The sequence below is a fragment of the Gallus gallus genome, chromosome Z (assembly GCF_016699485.2).
Source record: "Gallus gallus isolate bGalGal1 chromosome Z, bGalGal1.mat.broiler.GRCg7b, whole genome shotgun sequence".
Classification (NCBI taxonomy): Eukaryota; Metazoa; Chordata; class Aves; order Galliformes; family Phasianidae; genus Gallus; species Gallus gallus.
Window position 1 is genome coordinate 26,815,948 of NC_052572.1, and position 7,556 is coordinate 26,823,503.

Here is a 7,556-nt window from a genome sequence, read left to right on the forward strand (position 1 = left end):
TGCTAAGCAAGTTGTCACAAGGGTAAGTCACTACTTATTTTCACTGTGTTTTCCGGGACAGCTTGATTTCAAAAGAAATTTTTAGTAAATGGAAGCCAAATTGAAAACCAAAAGTTTTTAAACATACCTGTCATCATTCGTGTTGAGAATGTTGTCATAGAAGGCCTTGAAAATACCACTTTTCTTCCCACCAGTAAATTCAAGCAATTCAGGGAACGGGAGATTCACTATGTCAACAGATTCAACACTTCCACTGGATAGACCACATAGGAGAAAGAGCATGCACTATGTGCTGTCCATCTCTCTGCCACGAGCATATTTCTTTAGGGTAATTGTAGGCCTTTGTGTTTTCAAAGTGGAGATCATCTGTCTTGCAAGAATTTGGGTGCTTGGCCAAATGACACTAGTAAAAAAAAAGTTCACTATTGTGGCATGCTGAAACAGAAGTTCTAACATCATTTGTCAACATGGCTCCACATACTTGAAAAGAAGAGCAGCATTAGGGATCTCAACAGAAGCGTCTGTATAGTTTACAAACCCAGTTTAGCATCCGGAGCCAATCAATGCTGTTTTCTTTAACATAGCACACAAAAGAAATGAACAAGAAAAACGTGGTGGTTGTGTGCAGTATAGTTCCAGTATACTTTGGCAGGAATTCACTTGCTGTTATTTAAACTGGAAAGGAAAGGATTTCCTAAGACAGACCCAGATCAAACGTGTGTGCTTTCAGAAATGGACACGGTTCCACCTGTGATGCCTCAACTCCCATCTGTACAATTATTTTTGTTTGCTTATTTTTTAAGTCAACACTTTATTTTTCCTAAGGGTCTCTGTGCAAGTCTGGTCATTAGACAGCATGACATAAAAACCAGTATGCTTGTTCCTGACTGATCTGTGTGTTGTACTGGTCCCTTGCAAAGGTCGTAGTAAATATCACAGCCCTTTTCACAACAGATTTTTCTACACACCAGTGCCTGTTAATAGTCAGAATGGTTCTTGAGTAAAATGATCCCACAGTGTAAAAGAAACAATCCACCTACATGTTGAATAACACTGCCTGGAAAATGACACTTTCTTAATGACTGAAATTTGAGATCTCTTGGCTGACTTTCCTCAGTTCAGCTTTAACCTCTCCAGTATCACAGAACTGCTAAAGTACTTGTTTCTTAAATTAATTATCACTGCCTTGACTGTAGTAGGAAATACTGTAGAAGTGTAAGTAAGCCAAAGTAGCGTGTTAAGAGGGTGAGTTGTTTACAATCTCTTTGCAATTTCCTTTATCTCTGAGATCATCCTCTATCCAGCTATAGTCACAACTGCTTCTATATGAAGCTACTTATGCAGAATCTATGAAAAACACCTACCTGATGAAACAGTGCATAGAAATGAGTTTTGAAGTACTACAGCAGCTATCAGCAAAAGCTGCAGTAGCCACAAGGAAGAAAACTGATTCAGACAACTAGACTTCCCGCTAGCTGCCAGGATCCCCCATTTCACACTCCTTGGCCTGAATTTTCCCCTATGGATAAGTATTAACTCTGTTTTTTTTGTTTTTTTTTCCCAGTATGATGTCTCTCATTCTTACCTCCTCTTATACTGTCTCTTCATTGTCCCTTCTTCTTTGTTCTTCCCTCAAATATACAAATCTCCATTCTTCTCCCAGACAGACCTTGCTAACTAACTAGGAACAGAGAAGTCACTGTCAGGTCTCAGGCTCATCTGTATATTTGAGAAGAATTACAAAACAAAAACAAACAAACAAAAAAGGAAAATGGAAACTATGCACAGGATAGAGAATGAGTATTTAGAAGTAGCAACATTCTCTGCTGAGATCCTTAATTCTTCAGAAAAGCCAAATTTTGCAGATTTAGTAGGTAACAGGACAGGGAGGAGTGGACAGATATGAATACATTAACAATGCTGATAGTGGAGCCCCATCTCAGAGAAGCCTGGCCAAATTTCTCAGAGTAATGTGGTCCCATGCTCTGTAAATGCTACTCTCTCTGGTTGCTGATTACACAGCAGTGTAACCCACTTCTCTACTGCGTTTGGGTTATTCCTCAATAGCCCATAAGATTTTAACAACTTTACTGTCAAATTGCCCATGGATTGAAACATGGCTGTGCTCCTATTGATATTACTCATTCATATGGTCCAATCTCTTCCGTCCAGAAATCTTTAGCTGACTGCATATACAGGTTTATGGGGCTGCTATGTAGGCCAAACTTGCCAGGCATCATGAATAGCCAGAAGTCTGTCCAACCAGCTAATTTGTTTTTAAGTGGGTAATTTCTATTTTATGTTTTGGATGGGATTAGAATCAAATACAACAACAGTACTTTTAGGTTTAATAGTTTGGATCTCTCCTATGTAAGGATTTGTGCAGCACCTTTGTTCTCAGGAGTTATCTGTGAAAGTCCTCCCTGTAGTGGATTCAGAGGCGGCAATGGTTGTGCATTTTCCTTCTTTTAGAATTGCTCCAAATTTATTTCCTTCTAAGCATCAAAGACCCAGCTTGTTTGAAGACTTGCAGGTGAAAAGGATGCACTTTTGGCTCAGGAAAAGCAAGCAGCAGCTTAGAAATGAAGACTACCTGCTTTGTCTGTGCTGAGAAGACAACAATCAGCTACCTCAGCATCCTCTGCAACCTGAACAAGTCAGTTTTTACCTCCTACTTGCATAACCATGGCAGCTGATGAAAATGTTGTCACAAGGTAGTGAGTGCATATCTACTACTGGCTATCTCCCACAAAAATAGAAGAGGCAGCAAGGTCAGTCCTTTCCAAGCAGCATGCTTTGTATAGGAAAGTAGCTGGCAGCAGGAATGTAGCTGGATGCAGGAAGAAGACAGAGAGGATAGAGGTACCTGTAATCACAAATTATATCCATTTTTTTTCCTGTTGCAGCAACGTTTATCATTGCCAACCAAACAGGAGGAGAGAGTTATTATTACAAATCCTAATTTATTAATTAACAATAATGCACCACTTCTGTGTTTTTTGTTAATCTTTTTAAGAACAAAGAAAACTGTTTTCTGTCATGCAAGATAATGATTGCTTTGCAAGAGATTTCTAGAAATTTCGTCTTTTATGTCTGTTTCAGGCTTTATGTAACTACATCTCCAATTATACTATCACTAGTGTTCTTTACTTTCTTGTTACTCCCCTTAGAAGTAATCTTGTATCAGCATACTTTCTTGTAAATGGTGCTGCTTCAGTTTTCTTGTTCCTGGTGAGATCAGGAGCTCAGGTGGATCTAGGGTTTGAAGACATAAGGGTTAAATAAGCTAGCTTTGAAAACTAGGGAAGGAGAATGACATCTCAACATTTCATGGTCAGCTGTGCAAACACAAAGGAAGGAACAATACAAAATTTATGGCTTTGACCAGTTTGAATGCACTGTAAAAAGGTCAGAGTGAGAAAGACATCGAGCCTTCATGAGGAAGACTTCTGACTTCATCCCCACGAGCACCAGAGGGAGACCCCTACCATGGACAACGCATGCGCCAGGGGAGGAGTAGCATGTAAACAAATTTCTGGAAGGATAATGAATATGTAGATGAGTTCCAGGAAGTCTACTGAATATGCATGGTCTTGGCTTACAAATCTATAACGCTTTTGCTTGCTGGGGTGCAAGTTTGATGGAGTGATCCCCCTTGCACTCGACTCTTGCCCAATCACCAAATAAAGCATAACCTAACTCTGGGTTATGGAGTCTGATTCCTCACGTCACTGGGGCTCTCTTAAACAACAGCCAGTACTAGTCTCCACTTGTCTTTTAAGTTTGATCTTCTTTTGTTACAGCGGGGACATTTGTTTGACCACTCTTGCTCAGACCACTTCTATCTACCCACTCATAAACTTCTCTTCTTCCTTGCTAATTGTTCATAGCGGATCCAGTCTAAACAGAGTTTCAGAAACACGAAGCAAAATATGGTGTTTCTGTGTTTTTTTAAATCCTTCTTATTGAGTTAACCATGAAGCATAATTATGTACCTGCACTGCTTGGCAGTCTTCATACCACAAATTGTAGCATGTAGCATTAAATACTGCTAACATACATGAACTGAAACTTCAGCATACATTTAGACCACATCCATACTTATTCATAAAATATGAGTTGCATCTGCGAGCAGACAGACTTCAGGCTCCTTTTACTCGATAATTTGTTCACAGTGCCAAGCCTGGTGAAAAGGCTGATGGCAATAGAGGCACAAGGTGTACAGCCATAGTCCTTAATGTTGTCATGAGCGTTTATCAGAATGAACGGTGGCAATACTGCGGGGTGGGTACACATCTCTGATATCCCCATATAAATCCATTTATTTTGCTAAATAGGATGTAAAACAAAAGGCCAATAAGTAATGCAGATAACTATTAATGAAATTGTGGACATTGTTGACAACGTAATAATGACATATCTATGCAATTTTAGCCTCTTAGATACAAACAGCAGGTTTGTGACTAAGAAATTGAACTACAGCTCATCAACTTCCTTGGAGCAGAATCACGGAAAACTTCTAACCAGAGATGAAATATTAAACCATTTTATTTTAACTGGAATTAGCAAGTTCCCAAGATTTAGTTCTCTGACAGACACTTCTCCAATACAGCTCCACTGTTGCTTGATGGTCTATTTTCATTGATAGTTTCATGTTGTAGCTTGAACAACTGAAACATGAGGTTTTATACTTAACTTTTCCTAACTATTAGTACGTCAAGATTTTGTGGCCTCCTTCTTTGTAGTATCTTGCAGTAATAGTTTTCAAGTGTTTTCATGTCCTTTAAAAGTCTTTATGACCTTGATAACTACCTCAGGTAACAAACAATAACTGAATCTTTTCCTCATTTTGGGAATGGTCTCCCATTTACAGTTGTTATGTTATTACTCTAAGGAGATCATTCTGTGCACATTTTAGAGGAAAAAATGTCCTCATTAAAGTCATTTGACAGAGAAGTTCTAGGTATTTTTAGGAAGTGGTTGAATTATCAGAAATTCAGAAGAGCTGACTAAAACTGCATCGGTTTTATACAGCATATGGAAAGTGAAAGAAAGAAAATCCTTTCTGTTTCTTGACAGTTTTTAACAGAGTATTTGAAAACTATGGGTAACTAGCTTGTCACCAGAACTTAAATCCTGAGTATCTTTGTCAGAAATGAGTTATTTTCAGGTTGCTCAGCATGAGTATCCAGATCTATTCCTTTATTCACACATGAAGGAACAAAAAAACAAATAAATAAATCTTTAAAAGATTGAATTTTGTTGTTGTTGTTGTTGTTTTTTCCATTAAAATACAGTTTGTATGACTCTCTGTCTTGGGAACAAAGCATGAGGCTATGTTTGAGATGGTTAGAAGTTTTCAGACTAGTAGAGGCTTTGAAGTACTTTTATAAATGAAACAGGACAATAAGTTCATGTTTTGAATATGATAACGTTCCCCCACATTCCACCTGAGGGTTAAAGAGTGCTTGGAAAGAGATGTAGGGTTCTGACTCATAGGCATTGCAGCACACTGCTGCAGCAGTTAAAGACATTACAAACACACAGACTGTTCCGCCTTCTGCCAGCCATGACAATGGAGCGTCCCCGCCACCAGGATGTGCACTCTCTTCATCAGATTTTATTTCCAGTTCAACAAAAGAGCAGGGTGACTTTGTGAAATGAGCAGTGAGAGTATCTTTTTGCCTTCCTCAGTTTCTCTTTTTCAGGCAACATTACTCTTTAGTGTTCTCATAAAGCAATATTTTTTACCATTTACCTTTGAAACACACATCTATTCATTTTTAAAACTTCCATATACACATTCAGTTCCATGCCATACCTCCTCAGCTGGGAGCTTACTTAAGTCCATCAGCAGGTGGCCAGATGCCTAACCAATCCTCAGAACAAGCTTCTCTTCCACATCTTCGCAAGACCAATGCAAAATCCTGTTCCACATCCCTACAAATCCACAGAGCCCCATGGTAGAATTCACAGCTTTACAGCTTCGGCTCAAAAGCAGTTCCATATCCACACCTTAGCTATAATGGTTGACACTAGAATAGTGGAGTCCAGCCTCTGCCAGTAGCTTATGAACACTTTAAGAACAAAGTAGACAAGCTACAAGAACATGCTGTTTTCTCCTGACTCCACCACACCAAGGGTTGGCAATACGGCTGATGGGAGTGGGAAAGAAAGATTGCCAACAAGTTAGTGTAGCATTAAAACATTTTGTGTAAATTAAATAGAATTTGTGTCTGAGCTGTGCTACACAACAGCTGTCATGAGAAGAGTACTATTTGTACAATCAAGAGAGCTTAGTAGTTTCTCATAGGAGGTATCTAGCAAAGCTTTAAGTACCATCTTCACTGCTGAGTCCCATCTATGGCCAGTCTTTTCAATATTCGTATGTCATTTCAGGAATTAATAAATTTAGTGTTTTCCAAAGTATGAAGACAGTATGTAGGCTACAGCTGTTTTGAGAACTAACTGCATAGCTTAATGTCCTTAGATATCTCAGTTGATTAACTTAATGTTTGTTGCATAAGACAAACTGGACAGTAAAAATACCTTGCCCTGGAGCTTCCAAGCACATCATAATGACTTATGCAAGTAAGCGACTCAAGAAGATTAAAATGTCTTGCAATAAAATAGTGCTCCACAGGTTTGAGTCTAGCAAGCTTACAGGCCACTGAAGAGGATTGCTAAGGGTGAACAGGCTCTACTTCACAGAGAAAGCACGAAAGTGCAGCAATGAACACAAAACCCCAACATGATAAGTTAGGAGAATTTATCTGTGATACATTAGGAACAAGTATACAGTTGATCAACTCATTAAGGGCTCTAAAAACGGCACACAGATCTTTTTATTATAGAGATATCTCTAGCTTGTGTAAAATATATGGATTTAAAGGTTTAACTGATTTACTAATCACTTCTATGAATTACTATTGTGGACAGATGTCCCTTTCTAGATTCAGCTATTTTCATAGAATCATAGAATATCTGAGCTGGAAGGGACTCACAAGGATCAACTACAATCTGCCTTCACCCAGGATCACCCAAAATTCAAACCATGTGTCTGATGGCGTTGTCCAAATGCTTCCTGAGCCCTGGCAGCTTGAGTCCATGATCACTATTCTGGGGAGCCCGTGCCAGTGCTTGACTGTCTTCTTAGTGAATAACCTTTTTCTAATCACAAAATCACATAATTATAGGGGTTGGAAGGAACTTCTGGAAATCACCTACACCAAACACCTGATAAAGCAGGTTTCCTAGAGAAGGTTGCACAGGAAAGATCTTTAATAATCTCCAGAGAAGGAGATTTCTCAACCTGACTCCTCCCCTGGTGCAGCTCCATGCCATTCCCTCAGGCTCTGTCACTGTCAACACAGAGCTGGGTTTCCTATGTGGAGCTGCAGCTGCCATGAGGCCTTCCCTCAGCCTGCTCAGCTCTGGGCTGAGAACACTCAGGGACCTCAGTTGCTCCTCATACATCTTGCCCTTCAGATACTTCAAAATGTTCATAGCCTTCCTTAGGACACTCTCTAATGGCTTTATGTCTTCATGTTTTCATC